Source organism: Ostrinia furnacalis, unplaced genomic scaffold, assembly GCF_004193835.3.
Source record: "Ostrinia furnacalis isolate ACB-3 unplaced genomic scaffold, ASM419383v2 OfSCF2847, whole genome shotgun sequence".
In the NCBI taxonomy this organism is placed as follows: Eukaryota; Metazoa; Arthropoda; class Insecta; order Lepidoptera; family Crambidae; genus Ostrinia; species Ostrinia furnacalis.
The window spans coordinates 14,396-37,875 of record NW_021133086.1 but is presented as its reverse complement, the minus strand read 5'-3'; the positions used below and the strand labels follow the sequence as shown (position 1 = coordinate 37,875).

The following is a 23,480-nucleotide window of genomic DNA, read 5'->3' as shown; positions in this document are numbered from 1 at the left end:
ATACAATTACACTGCAACTGAAGGAGCTAGTTAAATTTACATATGACAGCTTATTTTTATGTCGTGCCATGCATGCCAGCTTCGACATGCCACTCAAAATTTTAATTCAAGCTTGTGCGGAAACATGACAACTAGGTACTTGTTTCACTGATGGCTTATTTTAAGTGTAAATTGCTAAAAGGAGCCTTTGCAACACACATCATTTTAAATGTATGACACATATTTGTAAATTCAATCCAAATATGATTCAGGTTCAGGATGTTTTAAAATTTATGAAATGCCACCACTATTTTTCAATTAATCGATACTTTTTTTTATTTTGTGCAGCTCTTATTTAAATTATAAGAGCCAACAAGTATAATTAATTTCCTAGCGTCGGAAAAAAATAAGTTTTTGCTGTACTTTTGTGTCGTGAACTTATAAAAGGGAAATATAGTCACTAATGTCACAGAAGTAGGCACTGTATTCGAATGAACTGCAGAAACTCAATACACGTGGAGTGAGGCAGGTTAGTGCGCCGGCGCCGACGCGGAAACAGACGGAGGCCGAACTTTAGGGTTGCTCTACAATCAAGATTTTTAAAAATTTAATCCATAAATTCAGTCGTAACTGATCAGTCATTATTTATTTATTGAGCAATACTATCGATATATATATATACTTGCTGTACGTCGATTGATTACTTATTTGAATAATGAATATTAAAAAATCTTATTTAATTAAAATTGCAAAGAGATCTTCTTAAGAAATATTGAAAAAGTCTCTCATAAGATAATTTTTAATCATAAGTCTTTGCTTCCTACTTTGGTATTTCAATTTCCAATATGTATGTATGTACACAGTTGGTTTACCGTTTACCCATATTGGTTTTAATTTCTGTATTGAAAGCTACTGCAGTAGAGCAATATCGCAACCGTATGACAACCCTACCGACCTGCATGTGGTATGTGTTACCTTCAAGCAAATATAAACTCGAGCAAACGATAAGCGTTTACCGTCGCTGTATGAACTTATTGACAAATAAATTGCATTACGCATGCATGGATAAAACTGTTTCAAAAATTTTAACTATACTTCCTCATATTTTGAGAAAGGTCTATGCCCTGACTGAAGTACATTGGGGAGGTTAAAAGGATTTGAAAGCATTATTTAGTAAGATTTGTATAAAATATTGTGAAGAGTCTAAAACAACACTGCGACTACAAACTAAGGTACACCAGGCTCTCTTGAAACGAAGAAGTTCTATTACTAAATCAAGTTTGGGAAGTTATTTTTAACTACATTATTTTAAAGGTTAAAATGAATTCTTTTTTTTATCCACGGGAAACAATTTGTTAACCTGATTCTGCTACACAATTCTAATATATAATTTAGATGCTTTGTTGAGACAATAGCGATCGATCAATGTTATCATTTTTCATCGCTGCCTCACATTAAAGTTCGCGCGGCACCCTTGACTTTTGCCTGGCGTTTACATGAATTCATGGCCGGCGTTATCTTCATAATCTGCGATATTATGACAGAGGTTGCGGTCTATCTCATCCGCAAAAGGCTTCGACTCAGACGCAGCGTGCGTGAGTTGTCCGTCACCACAACTGTGTTGCCAGTGATTGACAACTAAATCATCCCGAATAGACAATCGAGCATGCTGCCATTGCATAACGTCTAATAAGATATTTCCATCGGATATTCCACATCCTTCATATGTTTCTTAGAAACACGTTTAATTGTGTGACACATTACATTGTACAATCGATTGCATATTTTACTTAATTGGACGCATGTAGTATCCATGCTTACATCACGACCATGGTTTCTTTTATGTCTATAAAATATTTATAACAAATAAATACCTATCTATGATAATGTTAATTTAAGACAATTAAGATATTAAAATCAGCCGGAAGCCGTACGAAATAATAACTGAGAAAAAAACGAATGCAAAATAATTTCGCGGTAGGTTCAGTTATACAATAATGGGTGATTGCGGGTCGGCCGCGGGCCAGTGGGCTGTAAACCGCGAAGCCCCACGGTAACTGGTCCTTGCTCACCAGCTTACACCACCCTGCTACCACAAAATGGACTGACATAGTTCTCATATGTTTTATTTTGGTCACTAAAAATAACAGCTACAAATAGTAGAGGATTTCTATAACTTAATAAAAAAAAAGTAATCACCAGAAAAGTGCGTGTTTATGCAAATTTTTTATGTTGATTTTTATAACGTAACTTGATCTTACCCTTTATCTCGCGTCACGCCCAAAGCACCAAACCGGACGTCTATCTGCAACGAATACATTTAAATAATTAGCCAAATGAAACCATTAAAATGTCGTAAACCACTTGGTAACATATTGGCATTGACGGACCATAGATGAACACTGACGAAAATATTAAATGTTTATTTTATTTGCCTACTGTTATCACGTGTGCTGTGTGTGTGATGTTGGGCGGGCTTATTTTAGATGACTTTGACATTAAAGATACAAAACATATCGTAAAAGAAACCGACCATAATTCCAATGCACTTATTAGTAAAATACTCGTAACTAAACGAGTATTTTAGTATTATAAAAGGAGTTTCCAAGTACAATTTTGGGATGCGAGGCGTTGATCCGATGCGGGATCGAGAGCAAATTGGTTTTTATTATCGAAAACATCAGTATCGAGAATTTCAGTGGAAGTAAACGAGGGCCGCTTTCTACTCGTGGTTATTGGCCATAATCGGACCTCGAGATGACTTGCCCGATTTTTAAGGAGACTAATAACGAGTATGGCCAGAGAGCATCAGAAACCGATGTCGCGACGCAAGACTTTACTGCAAAAGGGCACCTATTTGGTGAAACTTTGGAAATCTTACTCTTTTCACATAATTTTACATAAAAAATATAAAACTTCATATGTCTTAAAGTTCCAAATTCCAATACAACTTTGGTCTCTGTACAGGCCACAAAGAGGAAAGTGAACAACTGTAAAACACTATTTGTAACCAATTGTGTTGAGATCACAATGACTAAAGATATTTGAAAGATTAGAGAGTACTCGTAATAATGCTCTAACCAATGATGACTTGCGTTTTGCAAATTAGTGGCACACAATCGCTTTAATATCTTTCCGAAGTGTAAAATTAATTTGCTTTAGTAATAACATCTAAGTCCGTGTACTTTAAGTGTTATTATAGTATATTACGAACATAGGTGCAGTTGCTCGATAATAAGGCGGTTGTGTAATGATAATGAACAAATAAAGTGTCTCAACAAAACAGCAAATAAATAGTCCGGATGCAGTGTTGTATGAGATTTTATCATCCATCTCTTAAATTGAAACCTGCAATAGATTAATTTAAGACAGAATATTTCAACATACCTTGATGTAATAAAGCCTACTTAAGGCTTTATATACAGTTTAACAGATACAACTTACATCATTATTGTAAATGTACTCGTAAGTATGTAATCTAGCTTGGTTAATGAACTGCAAATGTATATTGCGGAGAAATCTATAATAAGTGTACTTAAGTTTCACGACTACACTGAGATGGACAAGAGATCGTACGCGGTAACGCGATCTCTACACTGTGTGAACAGACCGAAAAATAAAAAACAGCTAAAATTGCACCCGCAACACCAATATTCTTTTTACAAGACATATTTGAACTTGGGAAGCTAAACACAATCGTTTTGATTTCCAATTGAATTAGAAGTACACAGAGAAAGCAGTAGTTGTAACTGTATTAACATAGTGCTCTCTGGACAATATACCACAACGCTACCGTGACTTTATGTAAACTATTTTAACATTTTCACCGCGAGGTTCACGAACAAGACATTAAAATAATTTTCTAGTTTCTACTTGACAGCAACACCGATTTTATACTTGTATATTATTATTATTCTATTATACTGTTTGCTAAATACATGTCATGTTGTTTGAATGTACTTTGCATATACACAATCTAATATGCTCCATATACCTACATACATGTTTGGAGTGCTAATTAAACATGCATTGCAAACTAGACATAACTTATTTTTCTGAGACTAATAATTTACCATAGTTTTATATTATAAACTAGCTGACCCGGCGAACTTTGTTCCGCCTTAATGGCAATAAATAAGCAGATTTTTTTATTATTTCGAACGGGATAAAAAGTATCCTATGTCCTTCTCCTGGCTCTAAACTACCTCCCTGACAATTTTCAGCTAAATCGGTTCAGCCGTTCTTGAGTTATAAGTGGAGTAACTAACACTACTTTCTTTTATATACAGTGTGTCCGGGCATGTAGTGATCAAACTTTAAGGGCGTAATTNAAGCGTATAAATTTTGACGTATTTTAGGCAATTCGCATTTCAGGATTAGTTTGGTTCTTTTAGTTCTTTTTTGCCACCTTAAACCCCTCCAGCTACGCTAAATATAAATGCTTGTATGTATGCGGGCAGAAATTGAAATGATGAATTTTAATTTCTGTGACGGGTCTGGGTGTGACTATGTATAATATTTATGTATTAAAAAAAAGTATATAAGTAGTATATCCGTTAAGCTAGCACCCATAACACAAGCATTAAGTTGCTTACTTTGGGGCTAGCTGGTGCTGTGTGAAATTGTCCAAAGATTTATTTATTTATTTATTTATTATTATGAATGAGTTTACCACAATATCCAGCAGACGAAGGAGTTCGCATTCTTCGAATCTCGAATTGACCAGTCTGACACTGTCACCTTTGGGATATTGTAGCTGTATAGTTTTAATGGGCTATATTATGCATGATATATGGTTCTCTTTCTACTCCAATCATTCCAAGTCACCCCAAACGCGAGCAGCCTTTTTTACCCAGGAAAATCCTATCCATACCTACCGCTGGGGGACGGTAGGTTATGTCGGGCTCGAACCCACTAAAAAAAGTTGGGGTGTTCCCTCTGCCGCATATTGGTCGCCACCTTGGGTACTAGAAACTACCAAGGCGCCTTCCGCGAACGACGCGGACGTCCTGCCCTACACGGCCACTTAATGGGGGGTCGACAGTCCAGAGTGCTGCAGGCTGCTAACAGCGATTTTGGAGATTGGTGGATTCAGGCTCGTCACCTCGCACCTACATTCCATAATATGCACATGCAGTGGTATTTTGAGGACAAAACTGGGGATTTTGAACAAAACTTTCAGCCAAACTGTTATCAAAACGGCTATTCTTTTATTCAAATTTCATACCATGTTCCAGGACTGCACGTAATGCATACGAATGTAACAATAAATCAACTGCTCCAAGATCTAGGGTCGTGTTGCTTTGGATCCGCGAATCTTGTCAAGTCGCCATGATTTAGAGCGCAGATCTGATCTCCATATTGCCAATATTTGTATGAAATATTTAGCAACAATGTTTTATCGATGAATCGTTTTCCAAATTTATTGGACAGCAAATTTTGTATTTCAGTGCTCTTATCATTTTGCATAGATCTAGGTAAATTTAAAACAAAGCAATAGAAGACAGAATCACTGTATGTAGTTTATTGAAGTAAAATTTGTGCAAAAACAACCTTTTTAACTAACGCACGAATTACCTATCGAAGCAGAGCTTATTTATCACAAATACCTACCTATAACGAATAAACATACGCCCGTATTCACAAACATTACTATGAGGTCTCCCAGTGCGCGTGGACGCACAGGGTGACACACTAACCAATCACAGAGCTCCATTCAACGCTATGCGTTCGATTTGCTGATTCACTTAAGCAAGCATTGTTTGTGAATACTGGCGATAATATTCACAGTTGCTACGGGTATTCTTCCATGCCTAATTTTCCTTAATTGATTGAAAACCATTAGTGCAAATTAACATAACTTTTCTTAAGCTCAAGAAATCTGAGTCAACCAGATGTCCCTCGCTAATGTAATTACCAACATTTAAACTTGGACCGTAAGATTGTATCTAAGATGGTCAGCAATTACCTGCCTACCTTCGTATGTGTGAGAGACCCCTTTTAATCTAATATAGGGCTCCCTATCGGCCAATACCATCGCCCTACCTTTGACTACCGAAGGCGTCCATTTCGCTTCATTTTGGCCCTGAATTATCGGGGCCATTCGTAGGTCTTTATTGGGTTGACCTCGGCGTTCGTATGTTTCAATTCGTGGGAATATTTTCCCAACAACTGGCAAACTTTTCCCAATCCCCGCCGTCTTCGCTGCGTAATATTTTAATGCTTACATTGCCTGGTTTGTCGCCGCCCGCGAGTAGCAATTTTGCTCTCCACAATTCACAAAACTGACGTTTTGAATATTGGCACAGTAGAAATAGTTAAGAATATTTCAATTTGTATGTATTATATTGTTGTTTAACTCAGGACGATCGAGTACAATCATGATTCTCAGTAAACTTAGAAACAACGACTGTATTATTGAAGTCGTTGATCCTTTTTAGCAGATGGCTGACTTTCTCTACGTTTGCCAAGACTTGATTTCCTAAGAACTCGTTTTGCTGGCTATACCTCAAGTATGCTTACCCAGCATGCATAGACGGATTAAACCTTTAATTACTGTCATCATCATCATTAACACATCATTTAGTATCCATTGTAAAGGCTCATGCCTTTATTATTTCCTACCAGATAGAAGGTAATGGAGGATTTGGCCCATCCCCATACTGCTGGCCTGATAGGTACTGGTTTTCTGATCCTTCCTTTTTTTTCGTCAGGATAAGCATAAAATTGCATACCCACTGACCCGGGGGGACCAGCCGGTTATGTGAGGCTCTCCCTGCCAGATGGGCAGGGCCTACTCACTAAAACCTGACGGTGTCCTCCCAAAGTCTTTGGGACGGAACTGCGAGTTATTGTCCGAGCTAGTCGGCCTAGACATTCTTTCGCAGCTCCGCCCCAGACTGTGGCTCGCTCTGTTTGAGCAAGCGACGACTGGCTTTCTGAACCTTCCTACCTTATGTCACTATTCCCAATAAGCACACGTGGGATTACCTGTACCTTATTGAATGCCTTTTGGGCGCCGTTGGGAGTACGCGATATTACTCGTAGTCTATTCGAAGAGAACAAATAACGGGTAATGTAATGTAAAATGTATTGACTGAAAACTTGCTTCATAAAAGGTATTCTTAAAACAGATTTCTATATTTTGAATGATAAATTGCTTATTCACGTACGAGTATGTAGAGACGAATTTGACAAAATTGAAAGTTGAAAAGAAGAGGTGGTCATTATCATCATCATCTCAGCCACAGGACGTCCACTGCTGAAAATGGGCCTCCCCCAATGCTTTCCATGTTGCCCGGTTGGTAGCGGCCTGCGTCCAGCGCCTTCTTGAAGAAAAAGAAGAGGTTGTAATAACTAGTAATTATTGCAAACATAAGTCTTATTAAACACTCCGTAGACTACAGATTTTTATCGGCCGATAATTTGGTCAGACTTTTATTCAGGATGAACATGAATAGAGAAGTACGCACGCACATTACACCAATTTGGAATCGGCCGATTCCTCTAACATATTGCAAGCCGACCAAAAGTCTTTAATCAGTGGGGAGTCTTACGCCCGTATTCACAAACATTACAATGAGGTGTTACATTGCGCGTGGACGCAAAGCGTGACACACGAACCAGTTATAGAGCTCTATTCAACGCTGTGCGTTCGATTTGCTGCTTCACTTGAGCAAGCATCGTTTGTGAATACGGGCGAAAGGTATGTGAGTGAGTAAAGCGTAAAAAGTATAGGCAGAAGACTTGCGAATTTCTCAAAATATAACCGACTGAGGGAGGATTACATTTTTTCACTTCTTGCAGCCTTACATAGGCTGTTTTCATTTTGCTTCCAAAAACTTTACGACTAATCATTTCACAAAGAACTTGCAGGCTTATATCTTCAACTTCCGATCTCAGATCCGGATAAACCCATCCCACATTGACATTAATTTAATATTCCCGTCTTAGGTTTAATCTGGAGTAAATTACGCCATTTCATGAGGCCTGACTCTTATTAACTTCAAAGTCTAGGGAGGTTAATTTACAGGAAACCACGCTTTTATTACGAAGGTATTGTAAGCCTGCTAGCTTTTAATTGAGCGATCATTTCTATGCGTATATTTTATGTAGGTCTGATTAAATAAAATCTAATTAATTTATACAGGTTGTTTCCTGTAAGGTATCAAGCTGAAACCAGGTAATAGGTTTAACCAAGTAGGTTAGATTAATCACCAAATTCGTAACTTTTGATAATGGCCGCGGGTGTCGTAAGAGGCGTCTTTGGGCCTACACATCAAACAGAGAACGGGCAGCAGCGCTCTCTGAAAAACCTCTATCTTTTAAACTGCGCTCTCCCACCCGCCTGCCAAGCGTGGGGATTATGGCAAAACCCTCCACTTCAGTGGAGGAGGCTCATAGTCCAGCAGTGGACTGTAAAGGGCTGTTGATGATGATGATGATAATGGCGAAACATTATCGAAAAATTAAAAAAAATAATTATAAAATAAGGAGCTGCCATGGCCTCTCCAAACGTGAAGAGTGTACCTAGGCTAAACTATTTGCCTCTGGTAAATTAGACACATCCGTGCTCCTGCAGTGGAGACTTAAATAATGACCCGATGATGATGATTAAAATAAGGAGTGAGTATTGATTTAGTGAAAAAGTATAGGCACTAACTATCTATACTAGTCTATACTTCTATTATAAATGCGAAAGTTAACTCTGTCTGCCTGTCTGTCACGCTTTCACGCCTAAACCACTGAAGTGATTTTGATGAAAGGCATAGAGATAGTTTGAGTCCCGAGAAAGGACATAGGATATTTTTTATCCCGGTTTTTGAAATAGGGACGCGCGCGATAAAATTTTTCTGTGACAGACAAAATTCCACGCGGGCGAAGCCGCGGGCGGAAAGCTAGTACTGTATCCTTTAAAGTGGTAATAATATGTTGAAATTACTATACTCGTATTTGTTTAAAACTACACCTACGTCCTACACCTATCTCTTTCAATTACAGCGTCATCAATATCATTATAACACCCATTTATCATTCATAATGATGATTGTCGTGTCCGATCATTTTGCAATGAGTCAAGCCACACCGGACAACAATTGATGTTTTACCGTTAAATATTTAATCCGTGGTTCCGTCAGTCAGCATCAGCAAACCAAATGTGCAATGTGCATTGTGTGATTAATCAATTTAAATGTATCCGAGAAAACTGATATGTAGGATTTACTATTTCTTTGCCAATACAAATTTAAGATTTAGAAAATAATTTTAAACATTGATCTACAGTTTCGCCAAAATAAGTACCTATTACATTAGATTAATTCATTTTAAAATTTCATTCTATGATAAGTATAGTTCTGGCAGAGTATATTAATAAAATAAAGATTCCCTTAAGTTGGTACCTTCTTATTTTTTGCACAGAAATAACAAATCAGACGTATTATGTTTTCCGCACATACTTAGGCATCGGCAGAACGGCCATATGGAAAATTAAGCAATCGCGTAAAACCTGTTCGGCCTTACAGGCACCCAGACGTTGCGATCGAAAAAACACACCCGTATGTGTTTTCAGCAGTGTTCGTGAAAAACACCACTCCCAATCTAAGGGACTAAGGGACAAAGAACAGCGTGCAAACACCCCTGCTTACTTACTTAGGCCAAATCCACCATTATAATTTGCTGGTAAATTATTGAATAATTCACTAGAAGTCGAATGAACTTTAAAGATAAACGAGTCCTACAAATTGTTTGTATAGTGCAGCTAGGGTTGCCAGGTCCAAAAACACAAAAGCCGGACTCTGTGTTTCATTTGGCCAAACATTTTAGCCTAAAAGCCGGACATGTGACGGGGGGGGGGGTGTCATAGCTCACGAGTATCCATCTCTTTCTATTATATTATGGTGCCTTGCTTTTCTGTCTGGAGTTTTCATACCTTGTCTACTACTTAGTTTTATATCTGGCACTTAGTCAGAAGGGTATCTTGGACTTGTCATGCTCACTAAAATGTCTTTGGGGTAGTGGCGTGTGAGGCGGGTCGCTACATTCCCTACAATATGGTCGAGTGAAGCGATGGCTGGTTCACAACTTCACACGTNGCTGGGAAGGGGTATCTTTGTTCAATAATTACGTCGAAACTAATAGACGTAGACTAATAAATTTACATTCGTTTTGTAGAATAGCTCAAATACTAATAATACAATGCAAATAAAACATACCTTAACGACCTGGTTTTTCATGTGTTGGAAAATAACTGAAAAAGAAGTGAAAAAAGTAATGTATTTTTCTAATTAAATCCATTCTTACTCCCATAAAATGTATGAAACTTGTGTCTGCTCTCTTCTTCAACTAATAGATAATTTTATTGGCTATTGCATGATATAAAATATTTGCCTATTAATGTTAAGCTACCCACGCTTTCATTGTTTTTTAAAGAAGAGGTGTAAACTAAAAATTAAAAACTTAAATCGATGTAATTTTTCGAGAAATGGGTCAGGCCCCAAATTTGAAGTATTTTCATCGATAAAATTGTCCATAGATTACGCCCTTAAAGTTTGATCACTACATGCCCGGACACACTGTATATACTAGCTGACCCGGCGAACTTTGTTCCGCCTTAATGGCAATAAATAAGCAGACTTTTTTTTTTTTAATTTCGAACGGGATAAAAAGTATCCTATGTCCTTCTCCTGGCTCTAAACTTCCTCCCTGACAATTTTCAGCTAAATCGGTTCAGCCGTTCTTGAGTTATAAGTGGAGTAACTAACACGACTTTCTTTTATATATATAGATAGATTTTCAATTACAAGTACGTGTGTAGAGAAACAGAGGAATTAAAATGATACTAACAAAAACAATTGAAATATGTTTTATCTGCCATTATTTCATGCTACGAAATACGTGCTACGAAAGCTCACGCCATAATGGGTGTTAACCACCATTGTTGTCCATAATCTGTATTATAGTACTTGTATGAAATCTGAAGTCAAGTGATCGAGTAAAAGGGCAAGTAATAAAATGATCTCACGTTTATGGGAGAGCGTTTCAAGATAAATAGTTTAAAACTGAACAACAAAGAATTGTATGGAAACTTTTCTCTAAAAGTTTCCTTTGGTTACTAGAATAAAATGTCCGTAATAAAAGTTTAGTCATGAAATAAACCCTAATATACGTAATATGTATGTATTATTGTAATGTAGACTTAACAAAGGTTATCATTGTTATCGAAACCAATTATAAATGCATTAAGATCTTTTATTAAAACGCGCCTAAGTGTTAAGAGGTCGTTTGCGCTGCACTGGAAACTGGTGCAAAGCGAAGTGGTGCAAACCGCAGAACCAGTCCTGCGACAGGAAGCGGCCTCGAGCCCTCCCCCCTCCCCCCTACCCCACCTGCGCACGACCACCTGATCCAGACAAAGCGTGTCCTTCACGTTGTGACGCATACAAGTGCATTGCACTAATAACAAGTCCTTTCCATGTCCGGTAGGTAACATAGTGCTCCACTACTCGACTGCCACAACGCGATAGTTCTTTTTTCTGACCTTTTAACCGAGTGTTGAGTTGGCGCTTGCGTGTGGGGAAGCCCGTCCGTCGTTATGGGGTCTCTCCGAGAGTAAAAAACCAGCGAAAGTACAGTTAGTAAAAAACAACGGAAGCCCAATATGTCTGTCAAATTACGGACATCCAATATACAATTTGATCATTACACTATGGTTAAAATATTATATTAGCATGTAATAGATATGCATTATTTTCGGTGAACGTTGATTGCAAATGTATTTCTATTTTGTGATTGATATTCTCTTTCATCGACTAAAATAATTCATAAGAATATTTTCCCTATATATCATAGCTGCCAACTGCATTACATATTATGAAGGTACTAATTATCTACTATATAAAAATAAGTCGGGTTTTCCTTCCTGACGCTATAACTCCAGAACGCACGAACCACGGTGCCACGGTTTTGCATTCGTTGGAAAGGTCTCGGGCTCCGTGAGGTTTCTAGCAAAGAAAATTCAGGAAAAATTTCACAGAAAAGCGGGAAGGTGGTAAAACGGGATCCACGCGTACGAAGTCGCGGGCGGCCGCTAGTGCTTTAATAATAAAATACATATAGTTAGCAGTCTGAAACTGAAAAGCATATTTGAGTCAATGACTAAAACAAAAAACTAGCGATCATAATTATAATTAATATGTTACTAAGAAATATATTTGTCTATGCCACAAAAGATTTCGTTCCCACTATCAGCGTTATGGTCAGTTTCGTAAAGGTTTGCAGTTTAATATGATTAAGTACCATTTGACCTCCAAACGGAAATTTGAAGATTTCATCGGTTGATGATGATGAGCATATAAGGTGCTCAGTTAATTTCATCCGATAATCTGTCAATGTCCGTCTTTAGCCGGTTTACGTCGGCAACAGTGACGGAGATGATCTGCTGTAATGAAACCAGCAAGTCAGCAGATTTTAAACTCTATCTTCATATATTTAAGAATAACATACACTATCTTCTCTACAACAACCGAGCCCGGGCGGATACAAGTAAACGCTAAGAAAACGCATTAATTTTAACTAAGCGCACCAACGGATTGTAAATGATTTTCATTTTAAGACAAGAGTGAATTTAGAGAAGTATAGTCCGTAATTTGAACGGTGTGTCAAAACTAAATTTATGAATGCGTAATTCGGCAAGCAGTTGTGTGCTATTGTGAGATTTGAATAAACGAAATGATTAATAGCATAATATAGTAGAAAACTATAACATAAGTATGATGATATTTCATCGATAAAATAGAACGGATTGCGAAATTATCGATGGCTTCACATTTAAAGCATAATGTAAACAATTTTAACATGATGGTATTTTCTAGGGAAGAATCAATTGGAGTTTTCAAAGCTTCGAATTTCTGTAACATAAATCGTGACTGAAATGTATCTTTAGATAGAACAGAATATTGTTATTGTGTAGAGAGTAAAAGAACAATGTTGTCGGCGCACGCGGCGCGCGCACGAAGCGGCGCACAAAGCCTGCGTCATCGCGGCCGAGACCGCGTCTCATCGAACCGCCCAAAGAAACGATCTCATAGAAAGTAGAGCAACTCATTTATTTATTCAGTGCACCGGCGGGTGCGAGCGAGAAGTAGCCGCGAAACTGGCTCATTAAAATAAAAATCCGATTTCCGAGTGCAACTCGAGCGAAGTGAAATAAAAGTTTCCGACGAAATTTGCTCGAGTTATTCCAAAAAAGGCGCGCGGAACGCCTCCGCAAGATGCCGCGACACAAGTGCGAGGAGAAACCGACCGCGGTAGCCTCCGAAACAAGCGCGGTGCCGCGGCTGCACTCGCCTCTCGGTCGCGGATGCATATTTTGTGCATGACCATCGCGATAAACTTCACTCTGACGTGCAATGCAACTAAACAGTCGGTTTGTTGAAGTGGGATTTTCTATTTTAAAAACACAAAAGTTACTTCCCAATTGATTGTGTTATTTTTCGTAAATATATTTTGTGTTGCATCCCTTTACAAAGGGTCCTAATTTTATGATAAGATACGTGAAAATAAGGGAGCACAACGATACCTAAACTTTATTTGGTGTCGTTTAATTACTTTTCCGCATTTATGCCACCGTTTTCACTATAAGCGCGGCGCTATTGTCTAAGCATTACGCAGCTTAGCGTTGCATTAAGCGCACGATACAATGCAGCGCTATAATCATCGTCACGAGCATGCGCACGCGCATTTGCTATGTAAATAACACAATGCACGACATTCCGCCGCCACGCTCCGGCTAAATGTAAATCGATTTAATAAATTTGCATCGTTCGACGCAAGAACTCTCGGCTTAATTATCAAAAATGCATTTATTCGATTGCAAAAACGTTACGGTCATTACAAGGCGAGTGCTCTGGTTTGCATGCCGGGCCTCGCCGGGCGCGGCGGACGGCTTCTGTCATTACTAAATGAGTTCTCCTGGCCGTTGTTCTTCATTAGCTGTTAATGGCAGCCTGACTGATATTTCCAGGGCAGTGCACGTCAATTATTACGCACGCGAAATCGAGCAAAATCAAAAATCGCCGCCTTTCACTTCCGAGTCCTTTCTAGCGATTATTTACGTCTGAACATGTTTCATGATTCCAAGCGCGTATTAAAACGTTACTGCTCATAAAAAAATCATTCACGGTTTATTATTTATTGAAGGAAACTTTTTATTTTGTGATTTTATTATTTCTTGGAGGTGATAAACATAAAGGGGTCAATAATGTTGATTGCTTAATTCCATGACCTACAAAAAGGTTTACTTCATTTATTACAATAATTACAGTTGTTAAAAAAACCTAAATCAACATTTTTCAGTCAGTTACTTACTTTACTTTTCTTGACACGAACGACAAAATAATTTATTCAATAACTTTAGTACCTAGTAATAAACACTTCAAATATTTACAAATGTTTACCTCACTTGAATTATTTATATCATATTGTGCAGGTAAGTTATGCCTCATAATACCTGTAAGCAAACAGTAACAGCAATTATACACCAAGTGTATTTAGCCATTAACATGTCCACTTCCTGCAGTATCTACTTGTACAACAGATTAGTTGCTGCATGTCGTTGCAACGTTGCACACTAATCCAAACTGATATTGTAAATGCGAAAGTAACTTTGACTGTCTGTCACCCTTTTACGCTTAACCACTGAAATATTTAGAATATATTATTAGGTATGAAAATAGTTGAGACTCAAGGGAAAATATAGATTAAATTAATATTTCAATTTTATAAAGGACACGCAAAGTAACGGACTGAAAATTATGCGGGTGAAACCGCGGGCAAACACTAGTACTGAATAACTTCATAATCTATCAAGGAACATTTACATACACAATATTATTGAACTGACCATTGCATTCAATTTCTTTGTTGAGTCTGTGAATAACAAGGTGCAACTTTTTTATCAGCTCGACAATTTTGCTTATCTCTCGGGGATATCGCTTCCACTTAGCTTAACATGGCGCTAAGAATGTAGTTCTAAAACAACTATAAAACTGTTTTAAGATTTCTCCACATACCTAATGTACTTGACACTCCCTAGTTTATTTTGTGTTCATATTCGATCAGACTCCTATGAATTCAGAAGTAATAAGACAAAAATATATAAAGTTTAGTTCTTGAAGAATTGTGGCAGCTCATTCAAGGCACACACCACGCATTCTACGTCGTGACTAACACGAATTTTCAAAGATTAATAAACTATAGAACATGGGCAAATATGTATAAAATAAAATATGTATGAAATGTATCTGGGTTTTGGGATGTATATGCATTACTCTAATTCGCATAATCTGAAACCGTTTTACCGTACAAATCGTATTTGAATCAGTTTGGTGTACGTAGAGTCGCATACAAAATGGAATTCGAATACTTAAAAACTCGACTCCCGTATGTGTTGATCAGTTTTATCTCGCAGCATCGAGGCAGTCGGTGCCGATAAAGGAAGTAGATAACACGATTCATGTTTGTATAAAAAGGAATACGTTATTTCCATTTAACATGTTATTGGTAATGCTACCTACATTAGAACCTATTAGCAAGCAGAAATAATTTATTACCATTTCAGATAGTCATGTATCGGTAACTTATGCATATAGATCCTGACTAAGTAGGTGCCATGGTGAGAGTTAAGCCTTCGCGTACTTAACTAACATAAACGTTTCTTATAAAAAACACTATGTAATAAAAGGGTCTAAACGAAAAAGAAAAAGTATTTTTACACTTTGATATTTTTTACATTGACTTCTGTGACAATATAACTTTCACAAGTAACTTTATACGTAAGTAAACATGACATATAAATGGCATCTGAGGTACAAAGGCGAGCGGCTCAGATAGATCAAGTTATAACGTCAATCACCGAAAGAAATGGACACACAATCCACTTACTTTATATTATTTTCAAAGGCACATACCTACCGACACGATCTTGATGCTTATCGGATACATACACATTCATTATGCAACCATTAAACGCCATCACAAAATCTCGGAGTTTAATGTTAACATCTTGTGTTTTGCAAATACGATGTTGATAGAGTAAATATGTGTTGTCAGCAACATCTCGTCGCCACCCACCTGCGACTACCGTTTTTGTTCAAATACAAACTCAGTAGCGAAGTTGCACAACGAAACGCAATCTAGAAATGTTTTCACAGATCGCAGAAGCCGCACTCGAAAGTTTATTACATGCGGAAACATGTCCAGATATCAAAACATCGACATGTTTGATAGGTGGCTATTCACACGACCGCGCAAATAGTCGAGTTGTGGTCGATTAACATAGAGCTTGAAAGCTAAAGTTAAATAAAGCCATACAAGTGTGTAGAGCTTGTAAACATACAGATTATACATATCGTTATCGACAAATATCTGCCTGCGACACTTTATTTTTGATTTAAAATCTTTTATCTGCTCCAATTTTTGCGAGATTAATTGGAGTTACCGTCGTGGTATTATGGCACTGTTACTCAAGCGAGAAATCACACGACCGGTGCTGTCGTTTTCGACGATTTACCTCTTTTTTATTAATAAGTATTTTTAAATTGATAATAAAAAGCATACAGTAACCAGTCGTAAAGCGAAAAGCTTAAATTAAGCTCAATGAAAAGATTTAGTGAATTACGAAATCACAGCCTTAAATTCATAATTGAGTTTGAATCTAGTTCTGAGCTTCGTTCATAATACGGACCACACACTGCGGGTAAATACGGTATCCGGGTGATAAAAAGACTCACAAGTATAAACGAGTTCAGTAAAACAGTTTAGTTCAACCGCGACCTTGCGCACCCTGCTATTTATACTATACGCAGAATATGAGTTGGCTCAGCTATTTCACGACGTCGGACTGCTGGCACATCCGCGATCAGGTTGCCCCAGGACCAGTCACGGAGCCGCCCGCGATATAAACGCTCTGGTCAATAATGCATAATATTGTTCTATGTCCGCTTTATTGCATAATTGGTACCGGCATGTCTGCCAACAGCTCGTCGCTTTGCTACCGCCATAGTTCAAACTATAATTACTATACTACTTAATTGCACAGGTATTAATCACGCCGTGATTGCAGTCCTTGTTGGCAGCGGCATATATTCAGCGAAAAGTTCGATCAAAGCTTTTGTGTTGAGCTGCCGACTTCTTTTAGCCCGCTTTCTAGCAATCAGCCTAATAAAGGGACCTTAATATTTAAATCACATAAAGTAATAAAGGTAATTGTCTTTGAAATTAGTTGTGGTAATGTAAATTGCAATAATTAAGAAGCATATTATTAGGTTCAGTTTAATAGACACGTTGTAATTAGTTTATTGCTTTTGTGCAAATACAACAAAGCCTTAAAATAGGTTAATCGATTATCGTGTATTTGTGAGACATTATTTGAAGTGTTTTATGATAAATTAAGTTTAAAGTTTCATTTACGGATATTTATGTTTCATCAAAAAACCTGTATAAAATGTATACTCAAATGTGTTATTGACTATACGAATTCATGTTTTTAATAGAGAGAGAGAGAGAGAGAAGAGAGGGCATAAATAGTTGGGGTTATCGATACACATATCTTATTAAGCTACACTCCCATTCATACACCTGAGTCTAGAGATAATCTTTAACGAAATAGGTATTTGTGTCATACATACTCCGCTGGCACAATAGAAATGTCGTCTAATATACATCGGATCGCGGTCAACCGTAGAGAGTTTGGTTGGCATTTCAGATGCTTAAATATTATAAATTCCTGCCATTAAAATATTTCTACCTAAACATTGTCGAGATTGTCAACCTACTATTAAGGCCGGGTAGCAGAGAAAATGGCGAAAATGAGGTTTTCATTTTTCATTTTTGAGGTACTAAACAGTAAAATTAAAGGCTAAGATTTTTATTGGGCATAGTTGAGGATATTTTCTAGGGCTATTAACGGATGGAAACACGATTTGATGAAGTTGACTCGATAGAATATATTCCCAAATTTACCTCTATTCGTTTTCTATTTATGGTTTTATTTTTAAAATAAGCGATTTGAGATTCTAAATCTTTTACTAAACTAAAGTTCAGAAATAACTTGAGGGCTTTTAACGGATGAAATCGATACAGAGCCCCGTACATACGTTATACATAAATTATGGAAAGAAAACACCCAGACCAATACAAACAAATATGTATGCAATTTTAGTATGATATTTTTATTTATTAATAAACAAAAAGACTGAACAAAATTGATGCGTGTACTGATTAATGTAATTAACCACATGCAAAGCTTTGTGAATTGCAACAACTATAATTTATTATCCAAGCTCTAAATAATCGCTACTACGAGTAACTGATCATAAAATGTTTTTCCAATCGCTCAAGCTCCCGAGGATCTACCGATAGGTCGGGTGACGTAATCTTGAAATTCTTTTAGCCGGCGTGGAACTTCCGGAAGGTCGGGTGACGCCACGCCTCTTTGAACCGTGTTTACTTTGGCAGTTATATTCTATATTTATTCGATTCTAAAATATATTCCCAAAAATTTTGAAAGTTGTTTTAATTTGTATCACTTGGATATGATTTGTATTAGAAAGTGCTGTGAGTGTGACGCTTGAACTGAAGGAAATCAACCTAACCTAACTAACCAACTGCGTATTTCTAAACTGCGTATTTCTATACTGTGTAGCCGCGAGAGCTCTTTGGCGCGTTGTCTTCGGCGAAATATTGCGCGCGCAGATTTTGACAGCGCGAAATACCTACTTTAGCAGAAATACCAAGCCTTAAATTGTGCACGGCGAATTTTTAAGTGTTCATGGATGACTAAATCCTAGATGGATTGAATTGTATACTATTTAGATATACATGCACGTATGTACTCGTATAAATAAATGTTATATATCTAGCAAATTTTATTTTCTGAAATTATCTAAAAGCTTACAAAGGTTGAACATCAGATTATAACCAAAAAAATAGTTTTCCGAAATTTTTTACCAATTTTAAATTAACTCTACTTATACTACATTTAGTACCTATCATAAACCCTATATTATGGGTTATCCTCTCCTCTTTACTAGATTTCGTCCAATATTAATTTATGACACTGGCATTATAAATGAGAGGCTGCATATCTAAATAAAAGTAGAGGTAGGAGTCTATTATAGTGAAACGCTTATAAAACGATAAAATGTAACAAGATGTAGTCATAAAAATGTTGACAAATGCAAACCGCGAATTTACAGCTATTTAAATAATGTCTTGTTTATCTTTTATAATAGAAACTATTAGAAGTTTTATTACATGTGGCATGCGCGTGGGCAAGCCGGCCACTCAACTAACCCGTTTTTTACATTATTGTAATGAAACGACAGACCCCAATGCAAGTGAGAGTGATCGAGTTTTTTTAGAAATCCATATAAATAAGCTATCCTTTAATGGATAGTATGTACACTTCTATAAAAAATATATTCTAGGAATGTGTATGTATCAAGGCGTGGGAAACAATAATGTCATGTATTATCTTCTAAAAATAGGAAACACTTCGTTATATTAGAACAAATATACGATGCAACCTACCTTGGTTTTTAAAAGTAGTTGTGAGGCAAGCTGTGGAAAATTTATGAATTTTTCGGTACAAAAATATCCAACGCTGCATAGACAACTCGTTAACGGAACCGGCTACAGCCGCGCACTAGCGCCACAACCGGATGTTGTCCGCCAAATGCACAATCACACTAACACAAACTCTCACGAATTTTTCTCCCAACGCTTTCACGTCTTCCACTAATTATTATCCACTTTATCGGGCATCTTCAATTTGATTTACGTCTAGCTCTTGCACAGCTCAATTGGTACACTTTTTCTTTTCGGCGAGGTAATTTAAGTGTACGTTAGTGTACCGGCGACGCCCGCGACCTCCTTCGACCGCGCGCGTATTGCACCGACCGAACCTATCGGTTAATTAGGAACCGCACGCGGCCATTACCACCACGCTATTACAGGTTACCACTAATGAGATTTTTGGACTTAATTACAAAGTTCGAAGCCCTATTATTACAAATCATTATTTTAACGAAATCTAGTGTTTTACATTTAGTTTAGAAAGTTTACAAATACCACGTAAACTTTATAGTGAGTCATTAAATGCTTGCTTCGGTTGCATTTTATCGACTCTCCGCGCTTAACACCAGACATAAACGTCTAGAATGGATATAAATCGACTAGAAATCTTGTCAAAGGTCTTCCGCATTGATTAAAGTGCAACGGTCATTAAAAACTTAATGAAAGTCAACTTAGAAACATATTTCTACTCAACATAATAAAGAACATGTCAGCGTTAGATAAGTTTATGAAATGGTCGTCAAAGGTGAGCCTGGTGCTCACCTAATAAATTAAGATCATAAATCGCAGCGTACATTGTGTGCAACAAATGAAAATATCTTTGCACAAACTGGTATGTATTTGTTCGTAGTATTGGCCGGCTACGCCGCGGCTGCATCGAGTTACGTAGCGCACACAAATAGAAAACGTTTCTGGTGCATTATTTTGCTGAGCATTTTAATTTCAAATTAGAGATGGCAGACATGGCTGTGACCGATGCGCCGGCGCAGCGATGAAAGTGGCTGCATCTGCCGGCCGCTGCCACCAGACAGTTGCACACGTGTGACCTTCACTTTTGTTTTCAAACCGCAACCAACACCACGCTAACCGATCGTCTTTCCCGATAATTAGACTATTATTATACTAACTAACGCATAACCCTCTTGATCCTACTCACTGCTACTATTTTCTCGGTAGATTGCGAGAGCTACCTACTCAATGTAGTTGAATATATTATTTTTATAAAAGTAATTTGGAGTGCTATCTGTTTGTGTTTAGTACCCTCTTCATTAATCAAAGTTTCAATGGTGTTGGATGCCAATTCATTTTTCTATAAAGATGGAGAGTCTCGAGGTACTTTTAAGAATGACTGATTAAAATCTGAATAATTATTAATTATTTTAAGTGCCCACTTAGCAATTAGATTAATATAATTATAAATAGATAGAAAATTCAATATGTTAGCAGGTGTAACAGCTATTTATTACTGCTGTCACGGTACAGAAAGCAAACAAATAGGATAACGCTCGAGGTCAATTGGTCAATCAATAATGATGATGCATTGACTGACAAGCGCGACGGGTGGCGAAGAAAGTGCTCATCAGCATTGGCGAGCAGCGCTGATTGATGTCTCGACCGCAAAAAATTGGTCTAACCTGGGAGAGAAATATTAGTGGCAACACTTGGGATGGCGTGAATCATTCGGTTAGAGATGTAAATGCAAAAATGTCAAGTGGTCTGTGGTGTAAGGCGTCATGACTTTCCTCCGTTGTCTCTTTCGGCGTCATCGGCGGGGCGGCGTGATGCAAGCGACATTAACCGTAACACGCCGCAGCGGTCGTCTGCGCATCTCGCCACGTAGCGCTGAATCACTATGAGCCCGACAATACCGGGGGCCTCTTGCCGCATTCGTGATATGTCATTGTAATTGTAATGTCGATTTATTCACAAGGTTTCAGGTTTTTATACGGCCATCATTGAAGAATGCACACGAACAAAACATCACAACATACTATGGTTAATTCGTTTGGAAATCATCTGCTGTTATCAAAGTCTCCCATAACTAAACGAGGGTTTTTACATCATAAAATGGAAATATCCATAATTGTTCAGCTATTAGAAATTTTTATGGTGCTCAGTCGAGCTCTGGACCGCCTTGCAACAATGGGTACACAGCGGACTCATCGATGAATTGACTCACGAACCACTCAATACAATTAAATGAGCGTAACTCTAGGTATCGACTGGCATTGATATTAGTCCTGAAAGCTGATCTACTTTTCGATAATAGATAATAATTAGAGAGATGTATCATATACAATTTATAAATCTTTGCAGAACGTTAAGTAGGTATTACGAGTTTATGTTTTGTAGGTACTGGCATCAAGAACAAAGCTTCAAGTGCGCTGTCAAAAGAAGCAAAGTACGGCATTACAACACTAGGCAGGCGAGGCCTGGCGTGACGGTATGTCGCGGGCCGCGTGAGCGCCACGCACGCCTCCGCGCTCATATCGCAGATTCTATCGTAACACAATATTTACTACAACACACATTTCCCCGTTCTGGAGCTGAGCATTTGCGAAACTCAATAAACTGCAATTTTCAACTTGGGCAGCGAAGTCGTCAATTATCCGCCATTATTAGTCATTCCTAATTTACAGCCGCGCAGTTATTGTGAGTCGTACGTAAATAATGCGATAATGTTCTTGTTTTATGGCGAAAAAGTACGAAAGCTCAGCGGCGGCGGACAAAGAGAAGCGAATAATGGCTCAGTGTGTCGAGTGATCATTTCGGCGCGATAATAGCGCAGAAGGCGTGGGTGCAGTTGGTGTTCTACCTAGGGCTGTCTCTTGTAACATGCAGTTCAATATTTTTATTCTAGTTAATAAACCTAAGTTATTTCCCAGCATAATGTTGATATCAGAGATTTCTTTACATTATAGAATGTCTTCCGAGTTAACGTATGGAAAAGATTTTGTTATTCACAAATTCGACAGGGACTTTCCCAGGCAGCCTACTTTTTCATAAAAGTAACAATTAAAAATATTATTATAAATATTAAATTGAAGTTATCACACAAAATAAAATCTGTTTAGTATTTATAAGAACTTCAGCCCTAGCTGTTCTAAACCCTGCGCTAACCGGATCTAGGCGCATTATAAATCATGCGCCAAGGCAGAGTTAGACCACTCCTCCTCCCGCGGCCCAGCGTCTACTGAACTAAACTAAACCGATTTTTACTGTGGACATCCAATACAGGTTCAGTAAGAAATACAATTGTTTGGCTGTGTGCTAAACATTATCATGCAACTCATTTAATAAAAAAAATTTGGGCATTTCTTGAAATTTTCAGGGACTAGAACTTTTTTCCTTACTACCCACATAAAACACCTATATTCAATAAACAATTTTATACAAAATTGTCTTAAAACCTGCTTAATATGTCGAGTTCTGATTTTAAAATACATATTATACCAGTCGACTAAGTCGCGTTCAAATACAGATATTTACAATTCCACTAAAACCATTTGTATGCAATACGTGTGCATGCAGTTTCATTCAACAGTGAATAATATATTGTCCAAACGGTTGGTAGAAACATGAATACAGATGAATTTTAGTGGTTGTTGTAGTGATAATAAAAACTAGTCTATAGCTAAAAACCAAAACTTGTTCTTTGACATAATTTTACAACTAACTAAATGAATTTTCTTGTGTGTTAAAACTATAACTTTTTATAGTGCGCAAGTCACTAGACTAGAAGTCGCAAGCAACTAGAGTTAATAGTAAAATCTTAGACACTCTAAAAAGCCCTCAGGCTTCTTTATGATCATAAAATGAAATAGAGTTAATTTAAACCGACAATTTCCTTGAAAATATAGGACTATCAA

The 23,480-nt window shown here is 37.5% G+C and overlaps 1 protein-coding gene across 3 annotated transcripts in view; it reads right to left on the bottom strand.

Annotated features, from left to right (window-relative positions):
• The window catches only part of LOC114356654 (transcriptional regulator CRZ2), a 55,592-nt gene extending 35,641 nt beyond the window's left edge, over positions 1-19,951 (bottom strand). The window contains exons 1-2 of one of the 3 annotated variants that reach the window (XR_003656230.1): positions 19,567-19,951; positions 2,241-2,284 (exon numbers count right to left, since the gene is read on the bottom strand). The gene's annotated coding sequence lies outside the window, so the exon portion shown is untranslated. The remainder of the gene's footprint in view (positions 1-2,240; positions 2,285-19,566) is intronic. The other 2 variants (XM_028309945.1, XM_028309946.1) reach the window with 2 other exon arrangements.
• Between the last annotated feature and the right edge of the window lie 3,529 nt (positions 19,952-23,480).